This window comes from Antechinus flavipes, chromosome 2 (assembly GCF_016432865.1).
Source record: "Antechinus flavipes isolate AdamAnt ecotype Samford, QLD, Australia chromosome 2, AdamAnt_v2, whole genome shotgun sequence".
In the NCBI taxonomy this organism is placed as follows: Eukaryota; Metazoa; Chordata; class Mammalia; order Dasyuromorphia; family Dasyuridae; genus Antechinus; species Antechinus flavipes.
The window spans coordinates 508,496,943-508,515,178 of NC_067399.1; positions in this window are offsets into that span (position 1 = coordinate 508,496,943).

Below are 18,236 nucleotides of genomic sequence, written 5' to 3' on the forward strand. Positions count from 1 at the left end.
AAAATGTGAATTGAATAAATTCACCCAGGTAGCAGATTGAAAATTCAGACTCAACAATCGGTTTTTTTCTAAAAAATGAGAGAAACATACAAACATAAAATAAAGATCAAGAGTAAAATTTATCATGTTAAAGAAAAGCAGGAGTACTAATCATGGTCTCAGTCAAAATTAAAGCTAAAATAGATTTAATCAAAAGAGAAAAATAGGGAAACTACACTATTAGCTATATTAATCAATATTGTTTTAGATTATTTAAAATAACTAGACTATGTAATGTTGGAATATTTCTGTGGTGTAGAAATGTTGAGCTGGTGGATTTAGAAAAATATGGAAAAACTTGAATTTATGAAGGAAAATTCAATCCATCTTCAGAGAAATAGAAGACAAGTGGAAATAATCATAATACACTTTTACAAAAATGCATAAGAATGTATGTTTTATATATGTGTATGATTATAGATAGCTTTAAATATGTGTGTGTGTATATATGTATATACACACATATATGTGTATGTATATCTAATTATATCCATGTTTAATTGTAGTGGAGTAGGCGGGGGATTAAGGAAAGGGGAAAAACATAAAGTGAAAAGTGCACAGTAGAGAACAAAAGAAAATCTATAAGGAAGCAAAGAAAAGATGGATAGCTCTGAGCACAATATAAAGTATTTATTATATAGGCTTTCTTGAAATGGAAATTTATTGTTTTATATTGTGTATCTTCTTATGTTCTGCTGTGCACAACAAATGTGTTTTTTTTCTTTTCTTATTTTGCATCTCAATTTAAAATAAAAAAATAAATTTTTAAAAAGAAATTTACGTGAGAACTTTATTATACATTTAAAAGGAATACCAAGTTGTACATAATAGACTTACAGTTTTGTGTAAATCTTCTCTTTTTATTATACTATGTTATGAAAATGCTTGTTTTATTCCATATATTAAAAATAAAATAATTTTTAAAAAATATATCACTAGCAATACATTTATACTTCCACACTGTGATTAGAGGTAGATTTTAGGTCATAAATTAAATGAAGAGAAGAGGAGAAGTAATTAAACAAGAATTGGAAGATAGATAAAGGAAAAAAGAACTAAGTAGATGTATATTTCAGTGAGAAAGTTTACTCAGGAGATTTGCCAAAATTAAGCTAATTGAAATATGAGAAATTTAGGGAGGGGGGTTGGGAGAAGGGGAAAGGGAGCCATGTCATGTATATTGTTACCTTTGGAATAAGAAAGACATGGTTGCATTAAATAGTTAACTGCCTAAATTAGCCACTAAATAGTATCATGTACTCCAGATAGCTTGTTTATGGTTCAGAATCACCTAAAGATGGAAAGATAGAATGGTTTCTGAATAGGTAGAAAAAAGGAGAAATGTTATTCAAAACCAGGTTGCCTAGTTTCCTTACCCAGATATCACAGCTACTGCCCAACTCTCTGGTGAGGGGCTGGGTTGGGGGGAGGAAGGGAACAAAAGAGAATATGTTTTTTTCTCCATGAATAAAAGCTATAGCAATTCATATTTATATACTGTTTTTAACATATACAAAACATTTTCTTCCCAATAATTTTCCAAATATTATTTTCCCTGTCATCAGTAAAACATGGATAATAATACTCATAGAGTTATTCATCAGTAAAATATGGATAATAATACTCATAGAGTTATTATGAGCTAATATGACTTGCCAGGTCACACAAGTAGCAAATGTTGGAACTGGAATTTGGGTTCTGGTTTCCTGATTCTAAGCCCCGTGTTCTTCCTATTGTAGTATAGTCATTTGAGAAGACTGGGAAATGATCTTTCATTATCCCACACTCATACATATGTAGGATAAGTTGACCTGGAATGCAAAAGTCTAGTTTAGCTTTGAGAATTAAAAGATTTCTCTACCTGATTTCTACAATGTATTGTGGAATTATGTAAAGACTATACCCAATATTAATTTTTTTCTTGGACTCCAAGTATTACATTTAAAGAGCTATCTAATAACTATATGGAAGGTTTTAGAGGACTGCTGTGATGAATGAGAATAGAAATTTACCATTATGTTTTAAACTTATTAATCAGAGCAAGCTTTGGCCAAGAGGAAGTGAAAGTTGTAACAGAAAGGATGAGAGAACTTTGTGTATAATTGAACATTAAAGAGAAAGTGAAAAAGGCAAAAAAAAAAAAAAAGAAAAAGAAAAAGAAGAAGATCTGGGAGCTTCTAAAATCCAGATCACATGTGTCACTGGGATATAAATGGCTCTTTTTTAATTAGTCAAAGCTTTTTAGGAATTAGAAGGAACAATGCAGCCTCAGCCTCTGAGAAACTTAAAATGTAGTTGAAGGAAGAAGGCCATAATACACATTATACACACAATACACTAGTCATTGATTATATTTTTTCATTTGTATAAATGCCAGGGGGTTCAGCTATTAATCAAATCACTTTTTTCTAGAACTCAGTTTCCTTGCTGTAAAATAAAGGGATTAGACAAGATGACCTTTTAGGTTCCAGTTCTACTTTTTTTTTATTCTAAAAGGGAGTTCAGAAGAAGGAGAGTTTATCATGGTTTAAGGGGAGGCTACCTGGAAGAAGTGCTATTTGAATTAGACTATAACGCTATAGAGGGTTTGTATAACTAAGAAAGAGACAAGAAGGTATAACTGGCTGGAACAACAATGTGAGCAATTCAATGGGAAGAGGAAAGTACATGGGTATATGGCCTGTCCAGAAAGGCCTTCTCCTAACTAAATAGGAATCCCTAAACCTAGCTGACTGAAAATAGCTGTGTTTCTCTGTATACATAAGTTGCTGCATGCTAGACTATCTTAGGAGCTTTGGGGTAGCAAATTAGTAGAACTGCTGCCTGTACATGTCATTCATAATTAGAGTAGGAGACAGGTTGATGATGCTAGTCTCCTTTTCACAAGCCAGTGGGCACCAGGAGGGATAATGATTGGAAACCATCTCCTCATTAGACTGGGGTCGTTCTTACCTTCCTGCTGGGAAGAGGGAGGGGGAGGCAGAGGGAGATGTGGAAAGATGGCTTAAAACTGTCATTGCTTCCCAGAAGAAAGAAAGCCCAAAAGAGGAAACAAAGCTAAGAGATCGAAATCAAGACATTCCCAAACCCCATGCTGTTTCTCTCCTTCCTCCCCGGCAGAATAGACCTTTGGCAATTTGAGGTCAGTAGGAGCCCGAGAAGATTGAAGGCCTCTCTGCCCTTACTCACAACTTTTCCTGTGCATGAAATACTCTCCCATGCTCCCCAGATCCCTCTTTGGCAAGTCCACTTCCTAATTTTAAGTTCAAATGAAATGCTACTTCAAGAGATCCTTCCTGATGTGTCCCCAGACAATGATGACCTTCTACCAACCCCAACCTTACAAGACCTTGAAATTTTTCTTGCATTTCTCTTCTTTTTTTAATTTTTAATTTAAAAAAAAATTTTAATTTCAATAGTATTTTATTTTTTCAATTATATGTAAAGATAATTTTCAATATTTATCTTTGTAAGAATTTGAATTCCAAAATGTTTCCCCTTCCCTCCTTTACTTCCCCCTCTCCAAGACAATCCAATAGAAGTTAAACAAATATAATCATTTTAAACATGTTTCCATATTTGTCATGTTGCACCAGAAAAAATCAGAACAAAAGAGAAAAGCCACGAGAAAGAAAAAGTAAACAAAAGGTGAAAATAGTATGTTTCGATCTACATTCAGTCTCCATAGTTCTCTCTGCATTGCATCCCTCTTCTTAATGTTTCTTATGAGATCATGGAAAGAGCATGAAATTTATGATTAAAAGAGCTGTGTTCATATCCTGGTGCTGCTAGTTAATGACTGTGCAACCTTGGGTTTCATCTAAGAGATGACGCAGGTTAACTAGATAATCTTAGCATGAGAGCTACAAGGAATCTCAAAGACCATATTGTCAAACTCCCTCATTTTACAGATGCAGTAACTAAGACCCAAAGTCACAAAGGTACTAAGTTGCAAAGCCAAGATTAAAACATCTCTCTGATTTCAGTCACTTCATAGTCACTATGCCACAGTGACTCTGTTTGAAGGATGGGTAAGAAAATTGGGGAAAGCGAACCCTCAGCTTTGTCTCAATGAAAACGGGGAGAACATCACCCCCCAGCACCCCCATCAGCAGCACCATTACCAGCTGACACTGTGTGCATAGGAGTCTCAAAGAATTTTTTTTAGGTTCACTGTACGCTCCACATTCTTTTCCCTCTCATCCCCAGGAGGATATGCAACAGGAACAGCTCTGTCCCCCACTTCCCTCTTCCTCCTTGTCTAAAAACACATCAGATTCCAGTTTGCAGCTTTCCCATCCCAACACTTCACCCTACATTGTGGGCAGCCAAGAAAGGTCTTAGGATACCAGCATGGTCAAAAGGTTATTAAGCTGGATGCCCCAGAGGTAAGCTGCCAGGGCACAGCCTCAGAGGTCAGAGAGATTAATTTCACTTAATTTTTTGAATAATACTATTAATCACCAGAGGCACATGTCACCCATCTAATGCATATTTAAACTGGGCACCGAGCCAGTCCTGTGTCTCATGCAATTTCCTAATGTTAATAATGTGCCCATTAGTCCTGTGCTGCAAATCTGTCATTACTAGCCCCCTCCCGGCCTATATTTTTTACTTTTAATTATGATCAAATGAGGAATATTGAATAGTTGATGCATTTTATATGTCTGCTGAGATTTCTTTTTAATAACGCCATTTCTGGGCTCTGATGGAGTATTACGTGGCTAATTACTAAGATGTGCATTCAACAGCTCTCCAAAGTTACGTGGTCCCCTCCAAAAGGGAGGTTTGAAAAGAGAACAGAGACTCTGGAATAATAAAAGAATGTGGAAGAGGTTGGGGGAAGGAAGGAAGAAAATAAGTAATTTGATTTTCTTCCTTTCAGTGAAGCAAGTAAATCAATTGAAATCAATCAATCAATAAACCATTAAGCATTTATTAAATACTTACTACATGCCAGGCATTGTTTGGTGCTGGTCATACAAGAGTATACAAGAAGCTTACATTGGATGAGGTAGCATATTATATATGTATATAATATATATTACATAGAATACATAATATAATACATATATATGTGTATACAGAATCAGTTCCAACAAATATTCAGAGGAAGAGCACCAGCAATTGAAGGGATCAAGAAATATTTCATGTAGATTATTATCTACGTGCTTTAGCTGCATTTTGAGAGAAGAAAAGGACGCTGTGAGGTAGAAGGGAGATCCTACTGCATGCATGAGGAGCAGTTATTGCAAAGGCATAGAGGCAGCGGAGTGAGGGGGGACACGTGTAAGAACTTACAAAAAGGACAGTTTAGATAGAATAGACAGGAAGGACAGTCATCATCACAGAGATGGAGCATCCCTTCCTGAGGAATGGGCTGAGCCCCTGACCCTCACCCCGGACATAAAGCAAACCCTTCCAGATGTCACTGTCCTGGGGCTCAGGCCCATTCATTTCATGCTAGTAATGGTTCTGTCAGGAAGACATTAAATCATCTCAAAAGTTATTTATTAATAAATGGCATTGGATGATTGATGGGTCATGTGAAGAATGTGCCTTAACCACATTTCCCTCCCCTGCATATAATCTTCTAGTGATCTTTGGTCCCATCTCCTGAAAACATAACTACAGATTTTCTAAAACTAGCCTGCACAATCTTTCTGGATAATGTGATCCCTGTTCGCTTCTAACCATGAAAAGAAATCTTCTCTTGTTTTTAATTATTTATTACTTTGTCTCCCTAATCATACTTTTCCCCCAAGCTAAGAAGGACAGAATTTGTCCTAATATTCAGTATGTGATGAACCTTTCATCTCCTCTATGCCAATACTTTTCAATCTTTGTCAGGGTCCCATGATCTCTAACACAGACATACATGAGAAAATATAGAAGACCTCAAAAAGTGTGACCATGGCTACAACTTTCTCAGAAACACCAGACCCTGCAAGCAAACATGGCGCTCTCTCTCTCTCTCTCTCTCTCTCTCTCTCTCTCTCTCTCTCTCTGTGTCTCTCTCTGTTTTCTCTGTCTGTCTGTCTCTCTCTCTCTGTCTCTGTCTGTCTGTCTCTCTCTCTCTCTCTCTCTCCTCTCTCTCTCTCTCTCTCTCTCTCTGTGTCTCTCTCTGTTTTCTCTGTCTGTCTGTCTCTCTCTCTCTGTCTCTGTCTGTCTGTCTCTCTCTCTCTCTCTCTCTCTCTCTCTCTCTCTGTCTCTGTCTCTCTGTCAGTCTTTCTCTGTCTCTGTCTCTGTCTCTCTCTTTCTCTTCCTCCCTCCCTCCTTCTTATCTCTGTCTCTCTTTGTCTCTGTCGCTCTCTCTCTCTGTCTCTGTCTCTCTCTATCTCTCTCTCTGTCTTTCTGTCTCTGTGTCAGTCTTTCTCTGTCTCTGTCTCTCTCTCTGTCTCTGTCTATCTCTCTCTCTCTTTCTCCCTCCTTCCTGACCTCCATCCCTCCTTCTCATCTCTCTCTCTGTCTCTGTCTCTCTCTGTCTCTCTGTCTCTGTCTATCTCTCTGTCTCTCTGTCTTTCTGTCTCTGTCAGTCTTTCTCTGTCTCTGTCTCTCTCTCTTTCTCTCTCCTTCTTATCTCTCTCTGTCCCTGTCTCTCTCTTTCTGTTTCTCTCTGTCTCTCTCTGTCTTTGTCTCTCTCTCTCTCTCTCGCCCCCTCCCTCCCACCACTATCTCCATTTGTCTCTATTCCTTCTTCCTTCCCTCCTTCCCTCCTTCCTGGACAGCAAGTTCTATTGAGCAAACTCAGATACAAGCCAAAACAGAATTAAAAGTAAAATGAATTCCAGACTTAACAAAGGCAAAGAGACAGTAAATGAAATGTCAAGCCCAGGGAACGATAATAGGCAAGTTTGGCTGGAAAGGGAAGGGCATGAAAGGGAGTAACATGAAAAGTCTACTGAAGTAGGGACAGGGCCTTATTGTAGAGGGCTTTCCATTCCATTGGCTGTGATGCTGAAAAGTGATGCTATAGTCATTAAGTAGTATAATATATTGGATGAAGTCAGAAAGAGCTAGATTCAAATGCTAACTTTCTACTAAATAGTTATATGTACATGTGAAAGCCTCTCTCAGCCTCAGTTTGCTCATTTGTAAAATGGGGAAGGCTGTAGCCCTTAACTCACAAAATTACTGTAAGATTCTAAATATGTTAAAATAAAGCACTTTCACATTTTAACTCTAGGTGCCAACTATCCTAATCAATGGCTTAGTTGGAATTAATCCATACATTTCATCTTGTAATATTATTAAATTTCTTGTTGTATGCATGTAACTCTAACTTGATTATATTCAGACTGCAACATCTCTAAATTAAAATAAAAAACTTTCACCAGAGACGAAACAAAAAAGCCAAGAATGTCTCCTTCTGTGTGCTTTTATGTCCTGCTATTGGGAGTCTCAGAGTAGAAGAAAAGTTAGGGCAATCTTAAGGTCTATTGCCCACAACTACGCTTGGCAGATTCATAGTTCAGACGCCCCAATGTCCTTCATTCAGTTCAATAAACTGTCAATTCCACAAAGGTTTATTAAGCACCTATGATGTTCCAGTACCCAGTGGGTGTTTATGCAACAGTAGCCTCTGTTTTTCCAGGACTCTCTTTTTATCTCTATCCCCCATGGATACCCCTGCTTTCTTCATCACAGTGACTCTGAGTGGCAGGTTTGGCAGAAAGGGAGCCGGACCCTTCTCAATCAGAAGCAGAGCTATTGCAGAAGGCTGAAAGCCCCCAAGCCAGAATTAATAAAATGCCTATCTTGGGGGGTAAGTGATAGGAAGAGGAGGAACAACAATGTGCCCAGAGAGGGAAAGAGCTGTTTCCACAACTATGGACTCACTCACAGGTATGCTAAAGCTCTGCTCGCCAAAATCTTGTTTTGTTATCAGTTCACCCACACTCGGAGCCCTCGCCCCTTATAACCAGGGCAGCTAGGTGGCAAAGTGAACAGAACATTGGGGCTGGAGTCAGGAATATTCAATGGCATGGGTTCAAGTCTGATGTTAGAGACATCAGACACTTATTAACTGTGTAATCCGGTGCAAGTCACTTACCCCTGTTTTCTTCAGTTGACTTATCTGTAAAATCGCTGGAGAAGGAAAAGCAAACTACTCCAGTATCTTTGCCAAAAAAAAAACCCAAATGGGGTCATAGAATTAAATATGACTGAACCTATTGAACAACAAAACCTCTTATAACTATATTTGGCTCAAGTCAATGAAGCACTGAGTGCAATTCAGAAGCTCAGCAGATCTCTGCATTTTTGACTCTATTTAGACTTTGACTAATACAGAGGATGGACCCAGGAGCATCTTGTATCTCCCAGATTATTAAAGTAGTACTGGGCTCCAGAGACTCCCAGAAAATACATAAATAGATTTCATCTGTGGACTTGGATGGGGGAAAAAATCATCTTTATTTTCACTAACCTACAATTGAAATTAAGCATTTCTTTTAATCATTTGAAGCATTATTCTGAAAAGGGCTTCATAAGCATCACATGATATACATTTTATTTTTTTAATAACTTTTTATTGACAGAACCCATGCCTGAGTAATTTTTTTACAGCATTATCCCTTGCACTCACTTCTGTTCCGATTTTTCCCCTCCTCCCTCCACCCCCTCCCCTAGATGGCAAGCAGTCCTTTACACGTTAAATATGTTGCAGTATATCCTAGATACAATATATGTTTGCAGAACCGAAAAGTTCTCTTGTTGCACAGGAAGAACTGGATTCAGAAGGTAGAAATAACCCGGGAAGAAAAACAAAAAGGCAAACAGATTACATTCATTTCCCAGTATTCTTTCTTTGGGTGTAGCTGCTTCTGTCCATCATCGATCAGTTGGAACTGAGTTAGATCTCTTTGCATGACACATATTTTAAAAGGTTAAGAATACTGGTCTCAAGTAATGCTTCCACAAGATGTTCCCTCCCTCTTACCTGCTTTCATTTCCTTGAGGCTGAGCCAACAGAGAAAAGGAAAAGCTAAAAGTCTTCATCAGCTGCATGAGGGCAGGGACTGTACCTCAATCAAAGTCTGTTTCTCTCCCAGCATCCCAGCACAGAACTTTTAATATAGTAGGACAGCATTTGTTTAATGAATACATAAACTAAAGACAGGATCTACCTGGGTTTCCTCTTCCAGAAGAATATCAAAGGAATGCCATATAACCCTTGAGGAGTCCAAAACATCTGGAGCTAGATCATATTATCCAGGAGATCAAGAAATTTGATTTATAATTATGTGTGTGTGTGTGCATGTTTTAAGGTTTGCCAAGCACTTTATTCATATTGCCTCATTTAGTGCCATAACATGGATCTATAAAAATTATTATCCCCATTTTACATATGAAGAAACTGAGGCCCAGAAAGATCAATAAGCCTGTTTATAGTCATATAACTAGTGAGTGTCAGAGGCAGGATCGGAAAGCCAGGTTTTCCTTGACTACGGTTCAAACAATTTTCCCACAACTTCCAGCCGCCTCTCAATTTATCACCTCTTTGAATTGAATGGCAAAGAAATTAAACAGGTAGTTCATGTGCAGACCTCAAAGAGAGTGTGAATGGCTCGGTGCAACCCTTCCCCCCTACTGGAAACACAGCTTGAAACTTATGTCCTAGGGAGGACATAATTTTCCTGTGCAAAGGAAGGCATTATTACAACCACGGTGCATATTAAAAAGAGTGATAAATTGATCAGCTATAGCAGAGTTGGAGGATCTTGAGGGAACAAAACAGATTTTTTGCAAGGAAAGAGCAATAAATCAGGCTTGTAGTTTAGAGCTATTAGTGTCTAACTTGATGTACTATTAGACACTGTACACGCTGAATGCCAAAGGAGGTGGGGAGGAGAAAGGGGGGTGTGATTTATCACTCCTTCTCTGAATCTTAAAGAAACATGGGTGGTATTCACAGATGTGAGATTTGGAACAGGCCCTACTTATAAGCAACCAAGAGGAGGTCAATTCTCTCCTCTTAGATTTGAGATCTAGGCTGTGAGCCACTCCCTTAAAGCAAAATACAGTGAAAAAATACTTCCTAATCTCCTACAGAAAATCGTCGACTTTTAGCACTACAAAATCCTTAGAAATCAGCGAACCAGCAAGCATGAAACACTTACTATATGCCAGGCCTTGTACCCTCTCCCCTTTTATAGATCCTTTTAATATATTCATATCTGTGGGAGCCTAGAGAGCAGCTCAGTTCTTTTTTCTATTATACTATTGTTTAAACTCTTCAGGTGCTGATAACCAACACAGGCTAGATGATAGCACCCCTGTCTATATGTCCTTTCTGCCCAACTTGTGAAGGAGTTACCTCTTATACATCTTCACATGACCCCATAGGTCCTCTTCCTCCTTTCTCCTTTTCTTCCTCTTCCTCTTCCTCCTCCTCCTCCATAGCACCAAACGGACGACCAGGTATGTTGTGGGGATTCAATCTATGTTGCTGGATGTGATGGTGGTAATGAAGCTGATTTCTTAACTCTGACTGACTTCTTTCTCCCATAGGCTTCAGCCTTTTCTGACAGATAGACAGGCAGACAGACAAGTTCTTTCTATTCTCGGTCCTGAGTGATGGACAATTTGTGTTTCTAACTCTCTGGTCCTACCAAAATCCCAATTCCAGTGGGTCAAAAAAATGAACTCATAGCCTTACCCATAAATCTCCCCCGTCTCTAAATTCCCTTTCTGTTGGAAGTACCTTGATCATTCAAGCTCACACTTTAAAATCTTGTAGTCTAAGAACCTCAGAAATCATCTAAATCAACCCGTAGCTAAGGAGGATCCCTCCCTCCCACAATACATTCCTAACAAATAGTGATCATAGGGCCATAGATTTAGAGCTAGAAGGAATTTCAGAGACCATCTAATCCAACCACTTCATTTTTCACATTAAAAAACTGAGGCCCAGAGAATAAACAAATGAATGAGTGGGAAAAAGCATTTATTGAGTGATTACTGCTCATAGGCACAAAGTGCTGGGGATGTGAAAAAAGGCAAAAAAAAAAAAAATCACTATCAGAAAGCTCACAGTCTAATGAAAGTTCAACTCAAGGTTAAATAGAAAGACCCAGGGATTCTGTTCTTAGATAATGTCATGAAGTCATATGACATTGTAAAGGGTCTGAAAGGCATAGAGTCAGGGTTGATGTAAGTCCTGGAGGATTTTAGAAGGTGGCAAAAAGACAAATGGCAAAGACTGATGGTTCTTCTTATAGGAAGAGTTAGAGACAGTGATTCCCATATTATCCAAGCCCTGTGCCCAGTTAATTAAGTGACTTATCCAAGATCACACAGGTAATAAATAGCAAAGCCAGAATATGAACCCAGGACAAATGATTTTGATCCCCCAAAGCCAATTTTCTGCCCTACTATACTATCCTAAATATAATAAAGCTTTCAATGAAAAACTTTCAGTAAAGAACTTTACCTCCTGAAATAGTCCTTTCCACTTTAGAATAGTTCTAATTGTTGATAAGGGTTTTCTTATAGAGTTGAAATCTGCCTTTGTGAAACCTGTATCCATTGTTTCTAATACTGTCCCTGGACCCAAATAAAACTTATTCCCACTTTCATATGATAGCACTTTAAGCTCTTGAAGGCAATTTTTATATTTCTCACTCTTATCCCAAGTCTTTTCTTCTCCATTCTAAATATTTTAGGTCTTTCAAATCATGGTTGTTGGCACGGTATTTAGACCTCTTCTCACACTCCTATTTCTCCTCCTCCAAAATTTTTCTAGCTATAAAAAATAATTATTACAACTACTAATCATAATAATGAAGAACTTAAATAGCACTTAAAAGTGCTCTACAAATATAATATCATCTCACCTTTGTGATGATTCTGGGAGTTAGATGCCATTATTGTTCCATCTTACAAATGAGGATACTGAGGCAGACAGTGGTTAAGTGGTTTTCCCAGGAACTGATATACATAGGTAATAAGTATTTAAGATCTAATTTGAATTCATTTCTTCATGATTCTATCTAGATACTTATACCGTCCTTTCTAAAATACAATTTCTTAGAACTGAACACAATACCTCAGATATGATACAACCAAACCTAACAATAGAATATAGAAAGGGAGAAGGAAAAGTCAGAGATAGGAGATGAATCTTAAGAGTCATATTTTGCTTAGGATGGATAGAACAGGAATGATTAATGGTGAAATTGTTCTAGATATTATGCTTCCATTAAGGAATTCTAGTCATGTTAGTTTTGTCGATGGCTGTCACATAGTTGACATGAAAAGCCTGCCACTTTTTCATGTGAACTGTTGTTGAGCTATGTCTCCCCTATCCTGAAGTTGTGGAGTTTATTTTTTAACTTAATGTAGGGCTTTACCATTTATCTGTATTACATTTCATCTTATTAGATTCAGCCCATCATTCTAACCTGTCAAGATCCTTTTGAATTCTTATTCTGTCAAACAGCATGTAACCTCCCCTCCCAGCTTCATATCATCCACAAATTTGATAAACATGCCATCTTTGCCTCCATCCAAGTCATTGATTAAAATTTTGAGTAGAAAAGAGACAAGGACAGCTCCCTAGAAGCACTCCACTAGAGATCTCCCTGCAGGTTGACATTAATCACTTTCCTTTGGGTCTGGTAGTTCAATCAGTTCTGAATTTACCTAACAGTACATCTGGCCCAGATCTCTCCATCTTGCTCATAAGGATAGATATACTTAGATTCTGTTAAATGTCTGTCAAAGTCTAGGTATGCTAAACCCATAGTATTGCTTAATCTAATAGTTTAGTTACTGTGAAGAAGAAGAAGAAGAAGAAGAAGAAGAAGAAGAAGAAGAAGAAGAGAAGAAGAAGAAGAAAAAGGAAGAGAAGAAGAGGAGGTGGAGGAAGAGGAAGAGGAGAAAAAGAAGAGGAGGAGGAAAAGGTGAGGAGGAGGAAAAGGTGAGGAGGAGGAGGAGAAGAATGAGGAAGAGGAGGAAGAGGAAGAGGAAGAGGAAGAAAAGGAGAAAGGAGGAAGAGGAAGAAAAGGAGAAAGGAGGAAGAGGAAGACGTAAAGGAGAAGGAGAAGAAGGAGGAGGAAAAGGAGGAAGAGAAGGAATAGAAGAAGAAGAGGAAGAAATGACATTAATATTATGGTTCATTCTTGATGATACAAACTTATAGTGATTATTGTTTCCTTTTCCAAGTGTTCACAAGCAATTCCTTTGATAATGTTTCAACATTTCAGAAGGTCAGCAGCCTCATCAAAATGGGTATTCCCAATAATGCTGCAGATTGCAGGGCACTCTTCTCATATTATGCTACTCTTGTTTATGTCCTCCCCTAAATCTACTATAGAGTATAAACCTAAAGTGCTTCCTGTAAGTCTTTTAAAATTCCATGAGCACTAAAGTAATGGCTAAATCAGGCTGTCCAGCTTTTAACCCTCACTCTTGCAACATGATAGACTTGCCTCCTTTTCCTCTAACATATCTGTAGGATTTCTTCTCTTATTTCTTGTAACTTCTAAATTATTGTGTACAAATCATCATTGATAATATGCTGCATCCAATGTACACTGAATATAAGTCTTTCTGTTGTTCTATAAGACTTTTAAAATTCTGGAAAATATATGAGAGGTTATTGGATGAATGGCCCATTGAATCAACCCATCAGTACATCTATCAGATCAACATGTATTTAGGAAACTACAGAAATTTCAAACAATTTCAAATTATCTCTTAACACACACACACCCCTTTTCGACACTGATATTCTTCCTGTTGTGCTACATGGCTGTGAATTTCCCTTTAATAAGGTACTCTAGAATTTTGCCAGGAATCAAAGTCAAACTCACCTGACTAATTAGAAGAAGTCCACCTTTTTCGTTTTTGAAAAATCAGGAAAACATTTGCCTATTTTCTGTTCTGCTTCATCTCTCTTTTTTTGCCAGGATTTTTCATCTATCTCATGCAGTAGCTTTAAAGTCACATCCATGAGTTCTATTCGTGCCCTGGAATATAGTTCATCTGGACCTTGAGACCTGCTTAAAAGAGAATGGAAATCTAAGCTATCAAAGGGAAAGAGAACATCCAGCTGCCTTTCAACAACTTCATCTTTGTTCTATATTCTTCGTTAGAAGATCGCTTTCACAAGCTTCTCTTCTAAGTCATTCTTGACTCTTCTTTCACCTTCACTCCCCTCCCACATTCAAGCATCAGGTCCTGCCTATCCTACTTCCCATTCACACTGTCTGTCTCACTCCGACTGTAGCTGCCCTAGTTCAAAGTTTCACTATAACTTAATTTAAACTATTTCTAGTAGCCTTCTGTCAGTCAATTATTAAATGCCAATCATTTATTAAGAGCCTACTAAGTGTTAGGCATTGTGGAAAGCCCTGGGGATACAAATGTAAAAAAAGTGACATGATCCTTATCATTATGGAGTTTGTAGCTAACAATACACAAAAGGCAGCTAAAAAGAAGGGGGTTGGAGAAGGTATTTGGAGCAAGAGGAGAAATGAAGAAATGGCTAGGCTGGGCACCCTTCTTAAGTGGAGGTTCTGAGAGGTGTTCTCTGATCTCCACCCTCCAAAAAGAGAGGGGAAAGGAGGGAGGTAGGATGAAGTGTGGTTCAAACCAGGGATGATGTGATTTTGCAGGATGGTGAGATTCTTGGGGATATAATGGAGGGAGAAGTTCAAAGGAGTTCAGCCAGGTGAGTAATGGTTTCTCTACTTTCGTGCTCTCCCTTTTTTCTTTTCTATTCTTCACACAAAATATGGCATAAATAATTGGATTGATAGGTCTGATCTATGAATACTTCTCTAATATTAAAAAAAATTTCAGTGACTCCCCATTACCTATAGGATAAAATACACATTCCTTGATCAACACTTAATGTCTTCCATTATAAAACTATACTATAACATATATAAAACCCCTCCACAACCTTTCCAGCCTTATCTCCCATTCCTCCTTTTCATGAACTCTTCACTCAAGTCAGAATGGTCTGAACCGTCAACTGTTCCTCAATATTTTCCCATCATCTCCCGTCTCTGCATTGTCTCATAAGTCATCCTCCAAGCCTGAAATTTATCCCATCCCCATCTTTGTCTATGAATCATCTCTGAGGACAGGATACAAGGAAAAGACCAAATTCCAATTCGTCAAACACTAAATCACTGATGTGTGCATGACATTGTGTTGAGAAACTTGTAGGATAGCAGAAGAATGAGAAGCAGAGTGATGCATGAAGAGGCTCATCTTGAAATTAGAAAGACTCGGGTCCGAATTCTGGATCTGAAACCCAATAACTTTGTGATTCTAGGCAACTTACTTGTCAGTGTTCTAGGCAACTCTCTAAGTTGTCTTTCTCTAAGACAATAAATTGCAGAAAAGTTATCAACTTGCACTGGTAGAGGAAGTTCCCTATACCAATGAAGTCATAAGTCTACTCTCCACCCTTATCAAAAGAATTTAAAGATTATTATTTTACTGTCTCTTTCCTTTCACCCTGTTCCTCCTCAATTCTGATCACATTCTCCTCCAATATGCCCTCTCTTTTAAAACCCTACCCCTTCTTGTATTTTTTACTGTTTCTTGATTTCTCATAAAGTCATTAACTTATATTTTTTTCAAATCTAATTTTTAAGGAATTATTTTTCTCAGTGAGCTTTTGTACTTCCTTTCCTATTTGACCAATTTTGCTTTTTAAGGCATTCTTCTCCTCATTAGCTTTTTGTATTTCCTTTTGCATTAGTCTCATTTCTCTTTCCAATTTTTCCTCTATCTCTCTTATTTGGTTTTCAAAATCCCTTTTGAGCTCTTCTATACCCTGAGATCAATTCTTATTTTTCTTGGAGGTTTTGGATGTAGGAGCTTTGACTTTGTTTGACTTTGTTATCATCTCCTGAGTGTCTATTTTGATAATCCTTGTCACCATAGTAACTTTCTACAGTCAGAGTCATTTTCTGTTGTTTATTTTTCCAGACTATTACTTGGATTTTAACTCTTTGTTAAAAGCAAGACTCTGCTTCCAGGGTGGAAGGTGCAATGTCCCAAGCTTTGGCGGGGGGGGGGGGTTGCTGTTTTCAGAGATCCTTCTGGGGACTAAGATTTTCAGTTCTTCCAAGGTGGTATGATCCAAGGAGAGGTGTATTTGCTACTCTCTTGGTCCGTGAATGACCATAAGCACTCTTTTCTGCTCTGGAATTGTGAAAAGAGTCCCTGATGCACTCTGACTGTAAGTTCTATTGTATTAATGCTCCTTCTCATTCAAACCTCTACCCATGCACTGATTATTCTGGTTTTTGCAGTTTGGGAGCCCACAACCCCACCATCCTTGGGGGAAAGAGCTAATAGATAAACCCTTCTGTTCTGAAAAAGAGATTCTTAAACAGAATTTTGATACTCAACTTTCACATAAAAAAAGAAATCCTTATAAGCTCCTTAACAGAAGTTCTTGTGAAGAGACTTGCAGCCCTGGTTCTCATAGGGTCCATATTCTGGGGAAACAGAAGTCAATGGGCATTCCAACTCAACATGAAAAGCTGCTCAGCTCTTCCTTAGGGGTTGGACCTAGAAACTACTCAACACAGAAACGTCCTTGAACTACCAGCTCTATGATTTTTTTCTGTTTTGCAGCACTAAGACTAAATAGATGCCAGCCATTTTGGCTACTATAAAGAGCTTTTTAAAGTCACAAATTCCACCAATACAAAATAGGCTTGCCACCCTGGGAGCCATTAGCTATTAGAGAAACTCACTTCTACTACTCACAATCCTATTGGGAAGAAATGCATCTCCTACTCACCATGGACAGAGCTGGGATCACCTCTACTTGGTTTCTCCAAAAAAGAATTAGAACAGCTAACAACAAAGGGGAGATCATACCTGCTCCAAGCTCTTGGGTCCTAATTTCTGCACAAAACTCTCAATAACAAGATCTTTAGCTCCACCCCTAAACAGAAGTTTTGTACTGTTCTGGTCATTCAGAATATGATCAAAAGAGATCAGGCCTCTTCTTCTTTCTTCTCCCTGTCCATTTCCTTTTCCCTCTCCCTTTCCATCTGCTTTTTCCTCTCCCTCTCCATCCCCCTTTCCTTCTCTGTCTCTCTCTTCCTCTCTGTCTCTCTCTCTCCCTTCCTTTCCTTCTCCCTCTCTTCTTTTTCCTCTCCATCTTTTCTCCCTCCTCCATTGCTCCCTCTCTGTGTCTCCCTCTCTTTCTCCCCTCCCCCTCTCTCTTTCTTTTTTTTCTCTGCTATAATCGACTTACAGAGATCTTCAATATCATCCCAAGCTCCATGTCATGACAGGTCCGTAACATCTGTTCTGCCACTGCCATCTTTCAAATAAATTCAAATAATTCAAAATTTTCAAAAAATTCAAACAGAATTAAGCTTCTTCAGGGCAAGGGTTGTTTTGATTTTATCTTTATATCCTTAATGCCTGGCATGGTACTTGGAGCATAATAGGCACTTTATAAATACTTGTGGATTATTAATTGCTTGATTATCTATTCTACCATCTAACTCTTCCCTATCAAGAAGTTCTCAGATCAAACTACAAGCCCTCATTTCTACTCATTTCCTCTTATCCCCTTCCTCCAAGACCATTAGCAGATGAAAGTTTTATCCTGTCTCTCAATGGATATCTTCATCCCACTTTATTTCAGTTTCATATTTCCTCCAGTACATGACTCTATGTCTACTCATTGTAGGCCCATAATAATTTCCATTGAATTAAGTAGAGACCTTTAGTCTCTAGTCATCTAGCATTTATTGTTTCACACAATGAAGTAGCCATGAGATAGTGGACAGAGAGCTGACCTCCGAGTCAAAAAGACCCAGGACTTTGACACATAAACTGGCTGTGTGACTATGGCTAAGTCACTTGACTTCTCTTTGCTCCCTTGCCCCAAGAAAAACTCTCTAAGACTCTAATTTCTGAAAGAGATGCTAATCTATATCAAAAGAGGGAGTTTCACATACCAAAGAAATCACAGTTGCAGTCTCTCTCCCCCCAAAATTAAAATATACCAGGTACTCTCCTGGACTCTGGAAATAAATATACTAGAATAAATATACTTTGTGCCAAGCCTTGGGCTAGGAAAAAAAATCCTTGTCCCTGCATGAGGGAGCTCAGAGTCAAATGAGGAGAAAGAATCACACCACTGAACACATGTTTCCCCTTTAGATTCCAGTTTCTAGGAGCTATGAGGGTAAGATCCTCTCCAG